This window comes from Phoenix dactylifera, chromosome 8 (assembly GCF_051530095.1).
Source record: "Phoenix dactylifera cultivar Ajwa chromosome 8, Ajwa_hap1_PhDact_Kaust_v1.1, whole genome shotgun sequence".
NCBI classification, from domain to species: domain Eukaryota; kingdom Viridiplantae; phylum Streptophyta; class Magnoliopsida; order Arecales; family Arecaceae; genus Phoenix; species Phoenix dactylifera.
In genome coordinates this window covers 18,092,982-18,115,471 of record NC_143197.1, presented here as the reverse complement: position 1 = coordinate 18,115,471, position 22,490 = coordinate 18,092,982, and the positions used below count along the sequence as shown (strand labels likewise).

Here is a 22,490-nt window from a genome sequence, read left to right as displayed (position 1 = left end):
GGGCCCTCCCCCCAAATAGAATGAAGCGATAGTCACGCGATTCTCCACATGGGTACACCCAACAATTAAACAAGTCACATATTTTCTATCAGAGCAGCATATCAGTGTTGTTGCATTATATATTCTCTCCTAAAAATCATACCCCTAACAGGCAATGGGGACATGCATGCAGAAGGGGAAAATAAAAAAATGATGTGCAATATATATTTACGGGCATATGCATGCACATCTAGTGAACATATATATATATATATATATATATATATATATATATATATATATATATATATATATATATATATATATCAGAAAGAAATGGTGCAAAATGTATGACCAATGCAGGGAATCACATGAATTGTCATAATTTGATCCTTGATTACATCCCCATGCTTGTGAATACATCTAAATGCTGTTACCCGATCATCTCCCTCTAGCTTCTCACATCTTCCCCAGTTGTTGTGTTCAGATAAGAGACTACTGTATCAGTAATGGAAACTATGCTCAAAGAACCACCAAAAAAGCAATGGCCCATAGGAAAGAACAATCAGGTTAGGTCCAGCTGAAAATGAATTTGGAGACTTAAATGGCACTAAGTCATTTATACATTTAAAAACAGAAAGATTAATCTAAAGAGGCTGACTTTACCAATGCGTGCAATTTTCATTCCTGATCGAGCAAGGGCCCTGAGAGCAGATTGAGCACCAGGACCGGGTGTCTTGGTCATGTTCCCTCCTGTTGCACGGAGCTTTATATGTAAGGCAGTAATGCCAAGCTCCTATCCGATTTATCAAAATTAATAATGAAAGATACAAATGAGAGAAGAACGAATAAATCAGTACATGAGGCATAATAAATGATGCTAGCCAGGGCAAATAACAAGAGACAAGCTGAATGGTGAATATCAATTCCTCCAGATTCTACAAGACTCTGGAGGGTGATCAAATAGAAAGTTGTGTAATAATAGCAGTTCGAGCAAGGAAGCTTCCAACCAGCACGGGAATGTTCAGATCAATATAATCAGACAAGCATACTGTGCATACCTTGCATCGCTGAGCAACATCTTGAGCTGCAAGATGTTTCCTACTGTGGATTAGTTTAATTATTGGCATTGTGTAAATTATGCTCATATTTCAGGCCTAGTATATATCAGTCTTTAGAGCTCTGCTCTAGAAAGTATCCAGCCATGTCGCGTTTCGGACTTGAGTGATGGATCCAGGGTGTGACAAATAAGGACCTATACTCCAAATCCCATGGCATGCTAATCCTTGTCAGGGTTTTAAGAGGGAGGTTATAACAGGCCATCGAGTCATACCCCAAGAAGTAATTGAGATCTCCTCCAAGAAGAGCTTCCTACTTGAGGTGGTGGAAGGATAAGATGGGTATATCGTGACGGGCTTCTTTAATTCCGTCGGCAAGGCGGCAATAGGCTACCAAAAAAAAAAATAATACATGGTATCCAGGCCTCGTCATAACCCATGTTTTTTTTTTGGCTTTTTTATGCACCCGGAGGTTTCCAAAAAAAGAAAAAAATAACGTGGGTATTCACGTCTCAAAGAAATCCATGATTTTTTCTAAAAAAAATTGTGGGAACACACCTCAAAGAACCAACGATTTTTTTATTTTCCAGAATTTTGGCCATAGGAGGTTTAAAAAAAAAAAAAGTTTTTTTTAGTAAAAACGGCAGTTCATATAATTCTTGAGTACGGAAGTTTAATTTCTCGTGGGATACTCATCGGGAGGAATTTTGGTTTTCTGGTATTCTAACTGTTTGAAAGACTCTGAGAGTTTTCGGAAAAAAAAAAAAAAAGAAATCCTATTACGAGAGATACTTTTAGGAGGCTAATTTTCCTACGTGGAGGATTTGTGCATGGGAGTAAAGTGGAAGCAAATATTCTTTCAGAGAAAAATTTGAAGTGTGTGGGATGTGTGGCGCACCGTACATCAAAAAAAAAATCCACCAATCTTGGGAACTAGCGAAATGACATCAATAGTATAGCTGTATGTAAGGAGTGAATATTATACTTGAGACTTTTCCGACTGTCCTTTTATATAAAAAAATTTATTTTATTGTTATTTAGATTGACGTGGTGTGCACTAATGTCCCCACAATAATAGATAGTATAATTATGGTGCAGAAGTCAGTCTGCATGGACAGCGATGGTGGGACGCATACGTGGTGCTACCGGAACTATTATTTCTACAATGAATAAGTATCGTAGTATCACATCCTACCAATTAATGGTCACGAGAATGACCAATAGGTATCTTACACCACATCGATCATCTTGATTTTGGACTTGGTCTCCAACGCTCATCAAGGTTTTGTCCTTGGCCTCGTGTCTTTGACCCTCTTCCGTATCCAGGCAACGGTCTCCAACGGTCATCAAGATTTTATCCTGATCCTCATTTATTTCCGACGTCCTGGGGTCTCTTCAGCAACTAGGCAATGGCCGTTCAACACCACGCATTCCAACAAAGGCACTCTCATGGAAAAATATCCGCAGCCCTCGAACTGCTGTAAACCCGGTAACCGAGCCCCGGCTATTTGGCGGTACAGAAAATTTAGCCAAAAAAAAAAAATTATATGCTGCACACGTGTGAGAAAAAAAAACTCTTAATAAAAATTTCCTTTCTTCCAAATTTATTAGATGGAATGCTGACTATACATCGGACTTTCAAATGTAACTAAGCTCTATATAGAGCTCTGCCCATCCTCTTGTCCAATCCATCGGAGAACTAGCTTCAATTTAGTCACAAACTCATCCTGACTCGATCTGTTTAACCTGTTTAGCCCAACCCATCTTGACCCGACCTGTTTACCCTGCAGAAAATAGATGGATGAAATCACCTCTCCTATCCAAGAAACGATTTTCAACTCTGTTTTCCAGGCCGATCCGCCATCCGATCTGGCGATCCCAGGGTTCCAAGCTCTCATTCCACTGAAGAAGGAAGTCGAAATTGGAGAACACCGAGGACCAGAAGAGCAAAAACTTCACAAAGAAGGAAAAAAGGTAACAAAGCTCTTACTTCGTCGGAAGCGGTGGGAAATCCAAAATAAATTGCTGATCCAAAATAAAATCTTCAGAACCTTGTGAGCAAAAATCTAAATCAAGTGAGAAATCCTTGCAAACCTTGCTTAACCTAGATCGATTGAAACCAAAAACAAAACAAAAGGAAAATAAAAAATTGGGACAGTAGCAAAATTATGAGAACATCAAAATACTAACCGCGGCGATCTTTGTCTTTCCCTCCTAACTGCGGCGATCTTTTCCTCTTCTTAACCGCGGCGATCTTCGTCTTCCCCTCCTCCTAACCGTGGCGATCTTCCCCTCCTAACCGCAGCGATCTTCGTCTTCCCCTCCTCTCGGACTCGCAGCCATCTTCGTCTTCCCCTCCTTCTAACCGCGGTGATCTTTCCCTCCTCTCGGACTCGTGTGTTTCGGCAGAGAAGGACTGCAGGAGCCAAGGCTTCCAACTCCAAGCCCTCGCACGGCACGGCCGCATGGCGCATGAAGAATAGAAAAGGGCTAGGGTTGTGAGACTGATTATAAACCGTCTGACCTAAGATGGACGGTGGCAGCTCAAATTACGACCTAAACGGGTTAAATGGGTTAAACGAGTCAGACATTTAAAATCTATATCTGACCCAATTAATAAATAGGTTAAACGGTTCAACCTGTTTACGATTCGAACCTGTTTAGGCCAAACCCAAATATGTTTATGGCGGGTCGAATATGAAAGTGAATCCTAGGTTCTTCGGTGTTAAGCATGCAATTTTTTTTTTTTTTGAAAACCATGGCTAAACCTGATCGGGTTGCCTACGTACCCCTTCACAAGGAGGATCAAGCCATACGTAGTTCTTTTTAAGTTTCAAAAACGCAGCGAAAAAATCGAATCAAACAATTGAATTCGTGCGTGCTTACATAATCAAATTTAGAAATCAGCACTGTAAGAACACATAGGATTATGCCGGAATTATTTAAACAATTATGCTAAAACTTTATGCGTGATTAACTATCAGATCTGAAAGTTAAACACTCTATTCCAATTAATCTCTGAATATCCATCGAATAAATTCTGGAGACAACTCCGTGAGGAGCCCCAAAGAAGGGTAAAACCTCAAAAAATCGGACCTAGACCCTGATACCAAAATAAAAGATTAATGTAGGATTAATACCTTTTATGATGGATGAAACTTGTGGATCTTATCCTTGACTTTGTAGCCACGTACACGAATAGCCTCTACGAGAAGTACACGCGGAGCCCTGAAGGATCTTCTTCTGCAATAGTGCTAGCGGCTGCAGAACATATGAAGCTAAAATCTGCTCACTCGGATTCAATCAACCCTTGATCAACGGTCTTGAAGCAGATGAAGGAGAGGTTTGTAGGGAGAGTAGAGGACTCAGATCTGATCTTGAATCTATCAGAGGTGCTCCCTAAAAACCCTAACTCAAAAGGAAGAAAGAAGAGAAAATATGGCGTGTGGAGGAAGAAGGCTGCATGCATATCTTGCCGGCGCTCATGCTTCTCCCCTTTTAATGCCATTCATTAATCCATTCAAATTCAAAATATAGGTACTGAAAATCTCCTTTAGTTGGCGCATGAATAGGATAAGACAAATTAGATCTCAACTAAAGGTGATTTAAATTCAAATTTTTGAACTCATGCACATGGGGGAGATTTCAAATTTCATGCGGCATGGAAAGGGACTCTTCATGTTGTCGCATACCCTATTCAAAATCTTCATTTGAACCATTCAAATGTTCACACGCCACCTTCTGATGGTTTGAGAAATAAAAAATTATTTAATACATTGCTTAATGTTTGAATTTAAATTCAAACATCATACAATGTTGCCGAGTGTCATTCAAGGGTCCATGCGCCATGTATCGATTTTGAATTTATTCAAAATTCATGAAATCCAATTTTATGTCTTCACTAATTGCCACATCATCTGAACCTAATCCCCTTGGGTTGCACCTAATCGAATTTGGTCAAACCCGGATTAAAACAAAGCAATTTGGTTGAGCTCAATCTTATCAGGTCAAGTCCTGATTGAGCTCAAATTGAATCCAATTTAATTTGACTCATCCAGACTTTGTTAACTCAATCAAATTGAGTCAATTAGCAATCCAATAGCTAATTAGACCTCCAATAATTACTTTAATTATTTTATAGCAATAATTATTTAGGGTAATTTGTCAATCGAATTGACCATATTGCCTCCGAATGATTCTTGATCATTCATCAGCCTTCTTGATCAATCAGAAATCTTCTATGCGTGTGACCTCATAGGTTCAAACCTAAGCCGGTAGTATAGGAACGACTTCCTACACTAATCGATGTGACCATCTAGCAATGGTACCCGACATTCGGATAGGCCGAATATATGCGAAGTAAATATTCTGGAAGGACTATGGTTACCGTATAATTTATCCCTTTGACTCCTAATGCTAGGATGACTTCAGAGTTCTGTCAACTCTGTAATAAGTGCATCCATGATGTGATTCAACTTTAAAAATCCTGTGACTCCTCACAAGGATTACCTAGAACAGGATTTTGCTAAATTAAACACATGGTATTATCTCCTATTTTCAGGAAGGGTCAATTTCATCTTGACTCACGCACCGATTTCGCAAGTATTTGACTGCACCCAGTGACCTTCCATCCCAGAATTAAAAATTCTGCTAGTTCGGTACTAAAGTACAGTGAGTTGCTTGCTAATCACTGTGGTGATCTCAGGTCTGAGGGATACTTATACCCATATCCACTCGGAATATTTCTTGACAGTAGAGCATTCCAGTATTGGTCACGTTCAGTGAAATGTACTCCTACACTTCACCTGTGTGGCATACCAGTGTCTCCACACTCCTTGGTTATGAGGACAACCAACGTATATATCACACAACGACCTAATCTCGATAATGCTGTCGTCCTAGTAACAACATATCATTTGGTCACGAACAAGTTTAAGAACTCAAAGATAAATCCTCCTTTATCATAACATAATTCCTAAGGACTTCATCATATAAGAGTTCATTTGAAGATGAAATGATGAATAATCCCAAATAACACTTTATTAATTTGTCAATTCATTTACAAAATTTAATCATCAATATGCTGACGATTGACATTTAGGATACAAATCCCAACAACTCCCACTTAGCCTAATGCCAATCGGCATAGTATGTAATACCCATCTTCGATTTGTGTTCGTTGAACTCTTTGATGCCGAGGACTTTGGTAAGTGGGTCAGCCAGATTTTCTTTTGTATCAATCTTCTGAAGATCAATGTCATCTCGTTCTATTATCTTCCGAATCAGGTGATAGCGTCACAGAATATGCTTTGTCCGCTGATGTGCTTTGGGTTCTTTTGCTTGAGCTATGGCTCCACTGTTATCGCAAAATATAGGAATTGGACCATCGATGGAGGGTGCCACTCCAAGCTCGGTGATAAACTTCCGCAACCATACGGCCTTCTTGGCGGCATCAGATGCTGCGTTGTATTCTGCTTCGCATGTGAAATCTGCCACTATGTGCTGTTTGGAACTTTTCCAGCAGATGACCCTACCCTTAAGAGTAAAGATATAACCCGATACACTCTTGCTATCATTTCTATCTGATTGGAAACTGGAATCAATATATCCTTCAAGTTTCAGGTCAGAATCACCGTAGACAAGCCATTGGTCCTTAGTATTTCTCAAATACTTAAGGATAGTTTTTACAACCTTCCAGTGGTTGCTACCTGGATCAGACTGGTATCTACTCACTACTCCTAGTGAGTATGCCACGTCTGGTCTAGTACATGTCATGGCGTACATTATAGATCCCACTGCCGAAGCATATGGAATTCTATCCATATTCTCTCTTTCTTGAGGGGTTGTCGGACAATCCCTCTTAGAGAGGTTAATTACATGGCCCATCGAAAGATAGTCTTTCTTGGAATTAATCATGCTGAACCTCTTCAGCACAGTATCAATGTACGTAGATTGGGATAATCCAAGCAATCTTCTAGATCTATCTCTATAGATCTTCATCCCTAGGATGTAAGATGCTTCTCCCAAATCTTTCATGGTAAATTGAAATGATAGCCAGACCTTTATTCCTTGTAATGTAGGAATGTCATTCCCGATTAAAAGAATATCATCCACATACAAAATAAGAAGTATAATAACTGAACCATTTGCCCATTTATACATGCAAGGTTTTTCTTCATTCTTAATGAAGCCATACGTTTTAATTACCTTATCAAAACGTATGTTCCAACTTTGAGAAGCTTGCTTTAATACATAAATGGATCTTTGAAGCTTGCACACCTTAGACTCATCTGTAGATATAAAACTTTCAGATTATATCATATACACCTCCTCTTCTAAATTTCCATTTAGAAAACAGTCTTTACATCCATTTGCCAGATTTCATAATCCAAATGTGCTGCTATCGCAAGCACAATCTGAATGGATTTGAGCATTGCCACGGGAGAAAACATCTCGTCATAGTCAATACCATAGTGTTGATGATATTCCTTGGCAACCAGACGGGCTTTATAGGTCTCCACCTTTCCGTCTGTGCCCCATTTTCTTTTGAAAATTCACTTACATTCTATGGGTTTAATCCCTTCGGGTGGATCAATTAATGTCCATACATTATTGTCCTTTATAGATTTCATTTCGGATTGCATGGCTTTTAGCCATTTATCAGAGTCATACCTCTACATTGCATCCATATATATGATCGGATCTTCGCCGTTTTCATCAAGTTTGACAGGATCTCCGTCCCGGACCAAGAAATCGTAGTATCTGTCCGGCTGACATGATACTCTACCTGATCGCCTTAATAGTGCATCTAAGATGGGTTCTGTATCTGATCTAATCAAATCCGACTCAATTGGTTCAGTGGATGGTGTCGAGTCTTCAACATGTTGAACTTCCGTAAGCTCAACATTAGAGCTATTAGTTCCTTCACTAAGGAATTCTTTCTCTAAGAAAATAACTTTTGTTCTTCAGCAAAGTAGAAGTAATATCCTTTAGTTTCTTTAGGGTAACCAACAAAGAAACATTTGTTAGACTTGGATTCAAGTTTGTCTGTCTTCAAACGTTTGACGTACGCCGAACACCCCCAAATCCTAAGGTGAGAGAGCATCGGCTTACGTCCAGTCCACTTCTCATGTAGTGTTTTATTTACAGACTTACTTGGAACCTTATTAAGAATGTAACAAGCCGACTCAAGTGCATATCCCCAAAAGGATATGGGCAGACTTGCAAACCCCATCATGGATCGAACCATATCTAATAGGGTTCGAATTCTTCTTTCTGATACACCGTTATACTGTGGTGTACCAGGAGGAGTCCATTGGAAAAGAATCCCATTCTCTCCTAGATATGTCAAAAACTCATTGGAAAGGTATTCGCCTCCTCGATCTGATCGAAAAGTTTTAATACTCTTTTCAGTTTGTTTTTCTACTTCATTAAGATACAATTTGAACATTTCAAATGCTTCAGATTTATGTCTCATTAAATAGACATAACCATACCTCGAAAGGTCGTCTGTAAAAGAAATGAAATATGCATATCCGCCTCTAACATTTGTGCTCATTGGCTCACATACATCAGAATGTACTAAGATCAATAAGTCATTGGCTCGTTCACCCTTTCCAGTAAAAGGTGACTTGGTTATCTTACCAAGAAGGCATGATTCACAGATTGTTAATGTTTCACAATCATTAACATTGAGGATTTCCTCTTTATTTAACCTTCTCATCCTGTTCTTGTTAATATGACCTAACCTATGATGTCAAAGGTAGACATCCGTGATATTATCTATTCTAGGGCATTTATAGGACTTGTACATTACATGAATAGACTGTGACAAAATATAAATGCCATTACTCAGAATTTCATTCATTACAGCAACACTATTCCAAATGATATTGCAATAATCATTTTTTATTGATATTTCATAACCATTTTTGGCCAAAAGGCCTACAGAAATGACATTCAATAAAAAGCTTGGACAATAGTAACAATCACTAAGGACATTTACATGAGAGTTGAATACAAGTTTAAGAATTCCTAAAGCTAGAACTGGAGCAGATCTTCCATCTCCAATATTCAGGAATCTTTCTCCTTCTTCAAACCTCTCACTGACCTGAAGTCCCTGCAACGAATTGCAAATATTAAAAGGACTACCGGTATCCAACACCCAGGTCGAATTATCACAAATAGAAAAATTACAAGGCGTTATCATATAAATACCTTGATTGGCAACTGATTGCCCACTTTTCTTAGGCCAGTTCGAATCAAGAGATGCAATGTATAGAGGACAATTTCTCTTCCAATGTCCTAGCTTCTTGCAGAAGAAGCACTTTGCGTTACTCTGATCAGCATTTTTCTTCTTTGTCTGACTAGGCTGAGCATGATGCACTTTTCCTTTTTGATTTTTATTTTTTTTTCTTTCTTAAAGGGACGACGATCCTTGGATGAACCTCTTACTAAGTTCACTGACTTCTTTAGAAGTTGGTGATCATTCTCAAATATTTGTAGTAAACCCAACAATTAGTGATAATTCACTACAGATTTCGTCATACGAAAATGAGTAAGAAAAGGATGGTATGATCCAGGCAATGAATTCAGTATGACATCCTTCCCCAATTGATCATGAAGGAAAAAGCCAAGAGAGCTTAGACGCTCGATCAACTCAATCATGTACAGTACAGATAAGTTATCGAGGTCCCTTCTCTCATTTGGGCGCTAAAGATAGCACAACTAGTTTTGTGCCTCTCTACGTCATCGGGAACACTGAATGATTCATTCAACACTTGAATGATGTCTTCCGGCTGCATGTTCTCAAAACGCCTACTGAACTCATCATTTATTACAGCAAGCATAATGCAACGGACTGTGATACGATCACTGAGCCACTTCTGATAAGTGTCTCTGACCATACCCCGCGCATTAGCAGCAGGCTGCTCAGGTGCTGGATCCATTATCACATAAAGGATCCTTTCATGCTCTAGCACAATCTTCAGTTTTCTAAGCTAATTATTGAAGTTTGGACCGATCAACTTGTCATTATCCAATAATGCACGAAGTGACAGACTTGTGGCCATTTCTGCATAAATTTTTTTTTGGCTATTAGTGTATGAATTGACTAAACACATTAGACTTGGACTTTAGTCTAAAGGTACTCCCACTATTTTATACAAATTGGTAGCCTCTACCTCCAATTTGAAAAATTACTCTTAATTCTTTAGTGGGCACTAGAACCCAATAGATCGCATATAGGCCCGAGTGTGGCTCGGTCTACCCATATGCACCTATTGGTAGGTCCTTAACCAATTGCTTCACCAAGCAACTTTTAGTGATGATTTTGCCCTAGATTCTTCGGCAGGCATGTGGCGCCTCCAACGAATATCCTAGTTAGGTCCAACCATTAAATGATAGGGTTCAGTCTAATCAACTAATAGACGACCAAGCCCGAGTGTGGCTCGGCTCACCTGATCGCCTATTGAAGATACACTCAACTCATCATATATTGAATGACAATTCTAATGCTTGATAAGTATCAGGCGTGTCGCGCCTCCAATAGTTATCAAAATATTGGATCCATTATCACCCAACTTAATGGGAGGCTATGACCTAGTTATCCCCATAACCATTTCATTTTAAGGACCTGATAATTTTAAAGGATTTCATAATTAGGATAGATAAGAAGATCCGGTTAGTCTAATTCTTCCACAAACTTCACCAAATCAGATTAGACTCAAACCGGTTAAGGAGGCACCTAAATCAGTCACACTGATTTTTCTTAAGGCATGGGTCAACTCGAATCATTAAGTGATCCAATCAAAATGTGATTGACCATGTCAGCCAGGTAAGTGAGATCGTTGAAAGGGATATGCCATTAACTCGACAAAGATGAATCAGTGCGAGTAGCTCCCAATTAAAAACCACCGATCAAGTCTGCCAAACTTACCTTAGACACCGACTGGTTAATCAATTTTAATTTGATCACTCAAATGACTCGGGGTCTACCTCTGAGCCTAAATCAAGTTCCATCTTGGTCTAATCAAAGACATGGAATTGATCAATCTACAACTATTGTATTTGACCTAGAGTTGTCTTGACCTGATCTAGTTACTACTTAATTAGATTTGATCAATTAACTCTAATTTGACCATGTTTGATTCCAACCCTAGGTCTAACCCAATCCTAAGAACTTGATTTAAGCTAACCCATATGCCCAAAGAATTATGCAATGTCAATTAGTTGAGTCACAATTCTACTTCATAACACTTAATTCTCAATTAAGTATTGACTTATGAAAGTTTTGATCATTGCATATTTCTTTTTAACTACATATTAATTACAATCTTTCAGTTCTTAAATCTCATTTTCAGATATGAGTATTTGTAATTAATCATATATAATCAGATTTAATTCATGATTAAATCCTTATGATTTATGTTCATGTATCACATATACATAACTTCATGAATTAATTCAAACAACATATATCTTCTGTATTTATTTTTTTTTTAAGATCTGATTTGTTCTTTAAAATCAGAGATCAATTGAATCATTAATTTTATTTAAATCTAATCTAAAAATATTATGATTTTAGATTTGTTTATGTTACAAATCTTAACACAAACATGCATCATATGCATTCAAAATTTCAGATCTTTTAATCATGCATAATCAGCAATTAAATCAATCATAAAAAAATATACTTTAGATCTAATCTAAGCAGGTTCATGATTTCAGATTTAATTGCAAAGATTAAAACATAAAAGTTTAAACACGAACCTGGCTCTGATACCACTGAAAGTGAATCCTAGGTTCTTCGGTGTTAAGCATGCAGAATTTTTTTTTTAAAAAAACCATGGCTGAACCTGATCGAGTTACCAACGTACCCCTTCACAAGGGGGATCAAGCCATACATAGTTCTTTTTAAGTTTCAAAAATGCAGCGAAAAAATCGAATCAAACAATTTAATTTGTACATGCTTACAAGATTAAATTTAGAAATCAGTACTGTAAGAACACATAGAATTATGCCGAAATCATTTAAATAATTATACTAAAACTTTATGCGTGATTAACTATCAGATCTGAAAGTTAAACACTCTATTCTGATTAATCTCTGAATATCCATCGAATGGATTCTGGAGACAACTCCGTGAGGAGCCCCAAAGGAGGGTAAAACCTCGAGAAATCGGACCTAAATCCTGACACCAAAATAAAAGTTAATGTAGCATTAATACCTTTTATGATGGATGAAACTTGTGGATCTGATCCTTGACTTCATAGCCATGCACATGAATAACCTCTACGAGAAGTACACACGAAGCCCTGAAGGATCTTCTTCTGCAACAGTGCTAGCGGCTGCAGAACACGTGAAGGCTGAAATCTGCTCATCCGGATTCAATCAACCCTTGATCAACGGTCTTGAAGCAGATGAAGAAGTGGTTTGTAGAGAGAGTAAAGGACTCAGATCTGATCTTGAATCTATCAGAGGTGCTCCCTAAAAACCCTAACTCAAAAGGAAGAAAGAAGAGAAGATGTGGTGTGTGGAGGAAGAAGGTTGCATGCATATCTTGCCGACGCTCATGCTTCTCCCCTTTTAATGCCATTCATTAATCCATTCAAATTTGAAATTTAGGTACTGAAAATCTCCTTTAGTTGGCACATGAATAGGATAAGAACAACCCAAATCAGATCTCAACTAAAGGTGCTTTAAATTCAAAATTTTGAACTCATGCGCATGGGGGAGATTTCAAATTTCATGCGGCATGGAAAGGGGCTCTTCATGTTGTCGCATACCCTATTCAAAATCTTCATTTGAACCATTCAAATGTTCATACGCCACCTTATGATGGTTTGACAGATAAAAAATTATTTAATACATTGTTTAATGTTTGAATTTAAATTCAAACATCATACAATGTTGCCAAGTGTCATTCAAGGGTCCATGCGCCATGTATCGATTTGAACTTATTCAAAATTCATGAAATCCAATTTCATGTCTCCACTAAATGCCACATCATCTGAACCTAATCCCCTTGGGTTGCACCTAATCGAATTTGGTCAAACTCGGATTAAAATAAAGCAATATTGGTTGAGCCCAATCTTATCGGGTCAAGCCCTGATTGAGCTCAAATTGAATCCAATTTAATTTGACTCATCCAGACTTTGTTAACTCAATCAAATTGAGTCAATTAGTAATCTAATTGCTAATTAGACCTCCAATAATTACTTTAATTATTTTATAGCGATAATTATTTAGGGTAATTTGTCAATCGAATTGACCATATTGCCTCCGAATGATTCTTGATCATTCATCAGCCTTCTTGATCAATCAGAAATCTTCTATGCGTGTGACCTCATAGGTTCAAACCTAAGCCGGTAGTATAGGAACGACTTCCTACACTAATCGATGTGACCATCTAGCAATGGTACCTAACATTCAGATAGGCCGAATATATGCGAAGTAAATATTCTGGAATCCTAGACTATGGTTACTGTATAATTCATCCCTTTGACTCCTAATGCCAGGATGACTTCAGAGTTCTGTCAACTCTGTAATAAGTGCATCCATGATGTGATTCAACTTTAGAAATCCTGTGACTCCTCACAAGAATTACCTTGGACAGGATTTTGTTAAATTGAACACATGGTATTATCTCCTATTTCCAGGAACGGTCAATTTCATCTTGACTCACGCACCGATTTCGCAAGTACTTGACTGCACCCAGTTACCTTCCATCCCAGAATTAAAAATTCTGCTAGTTCGGTACCAAAGTACAGTGAGTTGCTTGCTAATCATTGTGGTGATCTCAGGTCTGAGGGATACTTATACCCATATCCACTCGAAACATCTCTTAACAGTAGAGCGTTCCGAAATTGGTCACGTTTAGTGAAATGTACTCCTATACTTCACCTGTGTGGCATACCAGTGTCTCCACACTTTTTGGTTAAGAGGACAACCAACGTATATGTCACACAATGATCTAATATCGATAATGCTGTCGTCCTAGTAACAACATATCATTTGGTCGCGAACAAGTTTAAGGACTCAAAGATAAATTCTCCTTTATCATAACATAATTCCTAAGGACTTTATCATATAAGAGTTTATTTGAAGATGAAATGATGAATAATGCCCAATAACACTTTATTAATTTGTCAATTTATTTACAAAATTCAATCATCAATATGCTGACGATTGATATTTAGGATACAAATCCCAACAGAATACGGATCGGATTGGCGGGTCGGGTCATATTTTGCCACCCCTAGTCGTGGGCCCTCTGACCCCAGGCAGCACCCATAGCCATGCTCTCCCTTCGTTTTCCTTGGTTAGAGAAAGAGAAGCTTATTCTCTCTCTTTCCTATCATTTCTCTCTCTTATTTCTCTCTCTACTTGCATTATCTCTCTACTCTCCCTCTAAGGTTGTTGGACCTAGTAAGGATGTTTCTCAGTGACTTTTGGTTCGACTCTGATGAAGGGTCCTGATCTAGGGTCATCGAGCGACATGCCCACCCCCATCTTGCCTCCTGCTGACATTGTTAAATTTGGTCCCCTTCGATTTTATTGAACCACATGTACCCTAGCTTGAACATGATTAGATGAGTTTCACCTTAATTAGATCGACTGGGGTGTTGGGCACTTCCGCTTGGTCAGCCTTATAAGGATGTTAGAATTTAGAGATTTTATTTTTAGAATAATCATGCTAAAATTTTAATGAAAATATAATTTTTGAATATTAGGCTCTGAGAGAAATTTTTGAAATTGATTGGATCGGTTAATTATATTGCACCTACAAAGTAAGTAATATAACTTTTTTTTAGATTTACTAGCAAATTATATAATATTTATATTATTAAGTTTTGAGTCATATTAATTTGATTTATAAACTTGAAGTATAGTATTTATTTGTTGAATATCTCTTATTATGAAATATTAATTTTATAGCGTGGCTATGTATCGACAACCTGCTTGTGGGGCTTATGCGTTGGTACATCGATACCCTACCTTGCCATTGAGAGTTATACGCTGGTACATCGATATCCTACTAGTGGGGGTTATACGTTGGTACCCTATCAGATGTTATTCGTTTCTCATTAAATTGATTTTTAGCTTTTTTATCAATTTTTTTGGGCTTTGGATTAACCAAGATCATGACCCAACTCGAGGTTGATACCACGCATAAGCCCATGGTGGCTTCATGGTCCATCTTGAGGCTAATGTCGGATTACCCTCGTACGCGTTGCGACGATCGCAGCGGAAAGACACGCACGGGGTTGTTTATCTGATGAATGTTCTAGAAAACGTAGATTTCAAAAATTTCTAGAGTTCTCTAACTCAGAAATCTAAAGGAAAGATTAAAATTAAAAGACTAGATTAAATCTAAGGAAAAGATTAAAATTAAAAGACTAGATTAATTTCAGATCTACTACAATTTCTAATTGTATAGAATTTATAAAGATCTAATTTTTATCTTTGAGCAGGTAGAACTTCACCGCTATCTGATGATCATAGAATTTCTAGTTCTCTTGAAGCCGCACAAGCGTCCGGCGTTTACAGGTATCCACACGAGGTACAGATCGCTCCAAGATCTCACCGGGGTGCTAGCTCCCTTGCAGAGATCGCTTTTGATGGCTGATTTTCTCTCTTTTAATCAACTCTTTGATTACTTTGAGAGGAAGAAGAAGGAAGACGACGAACGTCGAAGAGGAGGAAGAAGAGGATGGCGGCGGCTCTTCTTCTTCTTCTTTTGCTCACGCTAAGGAGGGAGAAGGGAGAGAGGGTGGCGGCATCAAGAAGCTTCAATACATTATGCTTCACGCCAGGGCCCTTTAAATAGGCATCTCATGCCCATACAAAAAAAGAATAATTTTAGAGATCAATTACTCCTTGATTCATTCCTCCAAAATCTGCAACATTCCTTACTTAATTCTATCGCAACCCTTACTTAAAAGAGTTTGAAGAGAATCCAAGGGATGTGCATGTGCCATGTGGCAATCCTCATGAACCAGGAGGAGGAGGAGGGGCATCTGCCCCTCCACATGGCGTGGGGCCATTAGAGGAAAGGAGGGGCGGACGCCTCTCCTTTCTTTGTGCGTGTGAGAAGGAGGAGGGGCGGACACCCCTCCTTCTTTTCTTCTTCACTCCACATGCATGGAGGGAGGGTTCCCTCCCTTCCTTCCATGCGTGGGTCTCCTAATCAAATTAGGATTTACATGATCCCACCTGACCAATTGAATTCTAATCCAATTAGAACCTAATGTGTCCTCCAAATTGATTTATATGAATCCTAATCTAATTAGAACTTGAATTGGACTTCATGAATCAAGTTCCTTATCTAATAAGGAGTTCTAATTAATTAGGCCTTCCCATCCTTATCCAATAAGATTAAGTCTAATTTAATTAGGTCCAATTAAATCAATTAAATTGCAATCCAATTGCAATTCCTTCTTCTTTAACTCACTAACTCTTAGCGGGTTAAACCAATTATCAATCAAATTGACAATCAATTCTAATTTCAATTCCAAATTGTAATCCAACCTTCGGAATAATCAAAACCTCTAATGTGTGTGACCCCGTAGGTTCTATTCTGACTGGTAGTGAGATATATTATGATCTTTATCATAATATCATCGAAACTCCTTTCAATGGGTTGAAACGATTTCAACTTTACTCTTAGGATTCATTGATCACCAAGTGAATGCCTTCGAGTTTCACAATCCACTAGTGACACCTAGCAGCATATAGTGACAACCCAGCAGAACGGAAGGGATGAACCTCTAGGTGCAGTTAGCATATGATACAATACCTCTATCATGGATCCTGACATGATGGAGGTTATGGATAACTCGTCAAACCCCATCATTTGTCCTATGTCGAATTTATTTGACTCAAGTTCGAGATTGGAAAACTCTTTTTCCATAACTGCCCTGGCCAAGGTCTTTCGAACTTAGTCTCATAAATCACATAGGATCACTCCTAGTCTATCAAGGTCGATAGATCCCATCTAGATGCAATCCTAATCCGGCAGCAGCCAATCTGCACCACAAGGACCCTTAGGGCTCATGTTTATATGCTCGTCAAACTACAGCAACCTCACCATGATTAGCTGATGCATCGCAGGTGTAAGTACTAGTCATACAACTGCAGCATCAAGTAAGTCACTGACGAGTGGATAGACATCTAAGTGACTTTTTGCTTTGATCATGCTCAGTACCCTTGTTCTCTAACAAACACTTGCACAATCACCCCAGTGTCGCCACACTGTGGACTTAATACTCGTTCATCAGTGATCTGTGCACTAATCTTATCGGATCGATCACCGTCCTTCGTGATGATCCTTCGATCAGGAGCAGTTCAGAAATTACCTAATGACACATGTCTTAAATTCTCAATTCTTGAGAATATATGTTATTATCTCATTAACTCCTAGGACGATTCATGGACACATAATAACATGAATAAAAAGAAGACCCAATTTTATTGATGAATAAAATGATCAAGTACAATTGTTATGTCTTAGAATTAATACAATGCGTCTGCCATATTGGCTTCTAGGGCATACTTCTAATAGTTGATACCACGCGTAAATCGTGGTGGCTTCGTGGCCCAGCTCGAGGCTGATACCACACGTAAGCTCGTGGTGGCTATCCAATCTATGTTATAGCCCGTGGTGGCTTCCCATGTGTCACCAAGGTTAGTCCAAACCATATCTTATCTATCTGATTTGCTTGTTACTCTTGTCAAATCAATTATCACATATACAATAATTTTTTCTCAAATTCATTTGTTCATATGATCATGTTCTCAATATTTGAAACGTATAATAACCACATAAATATATTTGTACTGAAAATCATATAAAAGCATATCGTCACATGTCAAACCGATACAAATCTTACGATGCAAATCCAGCGATATAACCAATAAACATGTATATATATATATGGTGATTCCAGTACAAGATTCTTACCTCTATCAAAATCCAATCCAACTACAATGTTACCAATTCACACCTAACATGCCCAGTCAATTTAATATCAATATAATACTAACTTATCCTTCATGAGACACTCGCTATATTAATAAATCAATTATTCGGTAATTACCTAATTTTAGAGTTTTAATATTACCCTATTCTCGATTCTTCTTTAATTGAAAATTAAAATGAATGGTTAGGGCTTTATCTCAATTTAGAAATTAGAGTATAAGATCTTGTTGGGCTTCTTCCTGCCTGGATGTCTACATCTCCATATGAAAACCAAGGCTGACTATGAAAAATAGAATCGTATAGAAAGATATATGAGGCCGGCTAGATGACAATGTCTAATTATTTGAATTGGTCAGCATAACATAACTTAATCCATCTGATCAAGAAATATTCAATCAAGACATTGATGATAAATCAAGGGTTATCAATTATGGGTCCAATGGTAGCTGGCAACGGTTGGGTGCATGATGGACAAGGTCAATTAGGTAGTAGGTTCTGATGATTCGGGTCGGTTTGCTCTAGCCAATCAAGCTAGTCAACTCATAAAACAAGAATCAGAAATAGTACAGGTAATACATTAGGGACTCATGATGATAGAGTTTAGCGGTGCTCAACAATGGTTAGGATAAAGCTAGCGCAATGGATGGTTGTAGCGACACTAGTCCAGGACTGGAGTCTACTGGGGTTCATAATGAAAAGATCTAAGACCCTCCTGCTGGGTCCATAGAATCATGCAAAGAGAAAGAAATAAAGAAAGAGAAATCAAGAGAGAGGATAGAGGAGAAAGAAAGAAGAGAGAGAAGCCTCTCTTCTTCTTCCTCAAAATAGGGGCTCTCCCTCTTCTTCTTTAAATTAGGGTGGTGGAGGCCAAGTCAGCCTGCTTTGGTGGTGGCAGCCTAGGGCGGTCCTTTGGGCGAAGCTTTGACGGTGACGGTGGTCGGTCGACACAAGGAAAAAGGGAGAAAAATCGAGAAAAATATGGATTGATTCATGGTAACTCAACCTAGATCATGGCCTATCTCTCTGATCGACGGCCACATGATCTCAGAGCTCTTGGGAGGTGGCGAAGCTTGGCCAAGCCCTGAGTTCGATGGCGGCAAATATGGGAGGAAGAGTCGCCGAAACAGGGTACCCCGTTTCGAGTGAGATTCCGACGATTCGCCGGCCCAAAAGACCATGAACAGTGGCAACAAACTAGGAAAAGAAGAAGAGACAGACGAGTGGCGCTAACCTCGGTCCGGCAACTCTTTTCGACGATGAATCAAGTAGAAGACTCGGAGAAGGATCGTCGAGATCGGCGACGATTCTTAGACTCATTGTGGACAACTTTCAATGGAGGAAGAGTTAAACAGGTGAAATCCTAGAGTTCTAGTCGAACTTAGATTGCTCGGATAACTTCGATTTCCGCCGGAATCGGAGGAGGAAGAAGACTCCTATCCTCTATGCTACATTGTGCCATAGGGCATGGTGGCCTTGGGCCTGGCCTCTTCAGGCCGACCCATAAGCCCAAGTGCCGGGCTGGGCCTGGTCACTTTAGGCCGGTCCATGAATCCTAAAAATCAGGATTATTACATGAATGCCTGATAAATTAAAATCTAGATTTATTATCCAGTTTAAAATTTTTTACAACTTGACCACTCAAAGTCTATGACCTCAACGTTAGGGCGGAGTCACATTGACAGGGAGGTCGATGGAAGACCAGTCAAGCATGGCCTTGGCATCTATTTAGGTTGTCCTCTGCTCTGCTCTTCCATGCCTCACCTGTTATTCAGTAGCATAGCAGCCCCGGCCTTCCTACTCTTCTGCTAAGCTCTTCCATAGCTTTCCTCTTATTCCATAGTATTGCAGCCATGAGCCATCCTCTGCTCTTTCCTTTCCTATTTATCTTCTTTAGCTCTCTAAACATCCCTCGCACTTTTGCAGCGAATTCCATCTCTACGAACCATCCTCTCTCTGGAAACCAAACCATAATCTCTCAAGGTGGCAACTTCGTGCTAGGCTTCTTCCAACCTGGTAACAAATCCAACCACAACTACTACATAGGCATCTGGTTCAAGAAGGTCTCACAGCTCACTCAAGTTTGGGTAGCAAACAGGGAAACACCCATCTCTGACCCAACCTCATCAGAGCTCAGAATCTCTGATGATGGCAATCTGGTCCTCCTCAACCAATTCAAGAAGCAAGTCTGGTCTACAAACCTTACCTCCATAGCTTCCAACTCTACCACTGCTGTGATCCTGGACTCTGGAAACCTTGTTCTTAGAGATGACTCTGACCCATCCAAAGTCTTCTGGCAGAGCTTTGACCACCCAACTGACACATGGTTACCTGGAAGCAAGCTTGGAATGAACAAGGTGACTGGAGAAAGGCAGCATCTCACCTCCTGGAAGAATTCTGACGACCCTGCTCCTGGGATTTTCTCCCTTGAAATAGACCCCAATGGTTCTAGCCAGTATTTCATATTATGGAAGGGAACCAGGCAGTATTGGAGCAGTGGATATTGGAATGGACATCTCTTCACTGCTATTCCAGAGATGACATCAAATTATATCTACAACTTCGAGTACTTCTCCAATGCAACAGAGAACTACTTCACCTACTCTCCTATCGATGAAAATATGATCTCGAGGCTTGTTATGGATGTCTCAGGGCAAGTCAAGGAGCTGACCTGGCTGGATGGATCCCAGCAGTGGATGCTTTTCTGGTCTGAGCCCAAACAGCAGTGTGATGTCTACTCTCTCTGTGGTCCTTTTGGCAGCTGCACTGAGAAGAGCCTGCCCTTCTGCAGCTGTGTGAAGGGCTTCAGTGAGGCTTCTCCAAGCAACTGGAATTTGGGCGATCAGAGTCAGGGCTGTGTGAGAAACACTCCATTGCAGTGCAGTACTAAGACCTCGGGTCGTGGGGATAAAGATAAGTTCTTTATAATGCCTGGCATGCGATTGCCTGTTAATAACCATTCTGTAGCAGTTGCTGGTAGTGAAGATTGTGAATTAGCTTGCTTGAATAATTGCTCTTGTACTGCTTATTCTTATAGTAATGGATGCACTGTATGGTATGGAGACTTGCTTAACTTACAGCAGCAGCCGGACGGATCGGCCGGGGAGACCCTTTACCTCCGTCTAGCTGCTTCGGAGCTGCCAAATTCCAAATCAAGGAAGCGACGATTTGTTGGAGTTGGGGTGGGCGTGGCAGTTGGCGTATTAGCTTTATTTGCAATTGCTTTCATTCTGATTTCAGTACATCAACGGAGACGAATGATTGCTACTACAAAAGCCATGGAGAATAATTTGGTGCTGTTCAAGTATGGTGACTTGCAGCGAATAACCAAAAACTTTTCAGAGAAATTAGGGGGAGGAGCGTTCGGTTCCGTCTTCAAAGGGCTGCTACCTGACTCGACTGTCATTGCTGCAAAGAAGCTTGAAGGTCTTCATCAAGGGGAGAAGCAATTCCGAACCGAGGTGAGCACTATCGGAAAAATTCAGCATGTCAACTTGGTTCGCCTTCGTGGATTCTGCTCTGAAGGGACTAAAAGGTTGCTGGTCTATGATTACATGCCAAATGGTTCTCTAGACACTAAGCTATTTCGAAGCAATTCCATGGTTTTGGATTGGAAAACAAGGTACCAGATTGCCCTTGGAGCCGCTAGAGGATTAGCTTATCTCCATGAGAAATGCAGGGAATGCATCATACATTGTGACATCAAACCAGAGAATATCCTCCTGGATGCCTCATTTGTCCCAAAACTAGCAGATTTCGGCCTGGCAAAGCTTGTTGGCCGCGACTTTAGTAGAGTTCTGACGACAATGAGGGGAACCAGAGGCTATCTTGCACCAGAATGGATCTTCGGGTTGCCTATCACTTCCAAAGCTGATGTTTATAGCTACGGGATGATGCTTTTAGAGATCATATCGGGCAGGAGAAATGCAGAGCAATCAGAAGAAGGAAAGAAGACCTTTTTCCCAGTGTTAGCTGTTAATAAAGTTACAGAAGGAGATGTTCTTAGCTTGCTGGATCACAAGCTGAATGGTGATGCTGACTTGGAAGAGCTTGATCGAGTCTGCAAGGTTGCTTGTTGGTGCATTCAGGATAACGAGTTTCACCGGCCATCAATGGGGCAAGTTGTTCAAATTCTAGAGTGTGCCATCGAAGTTAACATGCCTCCTATTCCAAGGTCACTTTATGCTCTTGCAGAGAACTCGGAGGGCTTGGTCTTCTACTCGGACTTGTCTTCAGGTCAAAGTTTCCAAATTAACGTCAACCAAAACTAACGTCTTCAGCATTCTAGGGGATAAGAAATTGGAGATATTTCATTTTCCCATGTTTAAGTTTGAATGAGTCTGTGCTAATGATAAAAATAAAAGGATCTCTTTTTGAAGAGAAGACTAGATTAGGAAAAGTCATACTCCAAAGACAAGCCGCTTATATATGATTCTCAAGTTTGACCTCAGTTGAATGAAGCTTCCATTTTGTTA

General features: G+C 39.5%; 1 pseudogene across 1 annotated transcript; it reads left to right on the top strand.

Moving 5' to 3' along the window:
• The first annotated feature begins 19,776 nt into the window (after positions 1-19,776).
• LOC103696364 (G-type lectin S-receptor-like serine/threonine-protein kinase At2g19130 pseudogene) lies at positions 19,777-22,490 on the top strand (annotated as a pseudogene). The gene has a single exon (XR_015968047.1). The product of XR_015968047.1 is annotated as a G-type lectin S-receptor-like serine/threonine-protein kinase At2g19130 pseudogene (transcript).